The sequence below is a fragment of the Echinops telfairi genome, unplaced genomic scaffold (genome assembly GCF_000313985.2).
Source record: "Echinops telfairi isolate 266 unplaced genomic scaffold, ASM31398v2 ScPeMD7_1713;HRSCAF=2227, whole genome shotgun sequence".
In the NCBI taxonomy this organism is placed as follows: Eukaryota; Metazoa; Chordata; class Mammalia; order Afrosoricida; family Tenrecidae; genus Echinops; species Echinops telfairi.
The window spans coordinates 225,854-227,465 of record NW_022105611.1 but is presented as its reverse complement, the minus strand read 5'-3'; positions in this window follow the sequence as shown (position 1 = coordinate 227,465).

Genomic DNA, 1,612 nt, shown 5'->3' with positions numbered 1-1,612 from the left:
ATCTCAACCATACAATTGCGCCTATCAAACCTGTGATTAGTTGTGGGGGGCTGGCATTTCCCCCCACAAATCAGGTGCAGTATAGCACCGATTAAACATATAACATTCCTCTGGTTCTTTGAGGCTTCCTCACCCACCACTATCATGACCCCAGTCCTGCCTTTCAGTTCTGGCTAGACCAGAGAATGTAATTTGGTATACACAGAATCCAGGTCAGATAAACCCCTCAGGAACAGAAATGGGAGTAGTGATACCAGGAGGCTAAGGGAAAGGTAGGGGGAGGAGGGAAGGAAGGGGAATGATTGCAGTGATCTATGCTTAACCCCCCAAACACATACATACAGGGGGATGAACAGCAGAAATGTGGGGGAAGGGAGATGGCGGTTGGTGTGAGAGATGAAAGAATAATAATTTGTGATTTATCAAGGGATCACCAGGGTGGGAGGGGTGGGGAAGGAGGGAAAAAAGAGGAGCTCATATCATGGTCTCAAATAGAAAGAAAACATCTAGAAAATGATAATAGCCACATAAGTACAAATATGCTTGATACAATTGGAATGTTATAGGAGCTGTAAGAGCCCTCAATAAAATTAACAATAATAAATAAATAAATATATATATAAATAAGGGCCGCGTACCTTATGTCCCCTTATTCTATTGTGTAATAAAGTGACTGATAATAGCAATACCAAAGCCAGACTCACTACCAACAATTAGGACTCCTAGTGAGTAGCTCAATAGGACAACCTAGGACTGCCCTCCCTGTAAGGTTTCCAAGACTGTACAGCTGACAGAAGCAGACAGCCTCCTCTCTGTGTGAAGTGGCTGGTGGGCCTAAATAGTAAATACATAGCTAATATATATGACACCAGCTTTGATATATATATATATATATATATATATGACACCAGGCTGGTGGGCCTAAATAGTAAATACATAGCTAATATATATGACACCAGCTTTGATATATTGACATGGTTGGAGGGTCTTCTTCTCAGAAGAAAGGCCTGACCAATCAACTGCAGGAAAGTCAGTCATTGAAAAAACTCTGGAGTACAGTTTGACTTTTTATCACACATGGGTTGGGAATTGATTCAACAACAAATGGTGGGGTGAGTCTCAGCAAACCATTTACTTTCCTCTGCCAATCTGAAGGTCATCTCTTTCCTGCTTGCGGCACTGTCAGGTGTCAGACTGCTAACCACAAGTCAGCAGTTCAAACTGAACAGCCACTCCATGAGAGAACGTTGAGGCCACCTGCTCCCATGTTTAGAGGCTCAGAAATCCTGGGGTTGCTATGAGTCACAATCAACTTGATGGCAGAAGGTTCCTCTTTCCTTCCATAGAACCCATGTGTTCCTTGACTCCAGTCCCTGTCAACTCCTATTTGCTTACTCACTTGTCTTCCCTACTAGCCAGGCGCACCGCACTGCCAGTGTAAGACATGAAAAGATAATAGTAATTTACAAATTATCAAGGGTTCATGAGGGAGGGAATGTGGAAGAGGGAAGGGAAGAAATGAGGAGCTGATATCAAGGGCTCAAGTAGAAAGCAGATGTTTTGAGGATGATGGTAACAAACGTACACATGTGCTTGACACAATGGATGGATG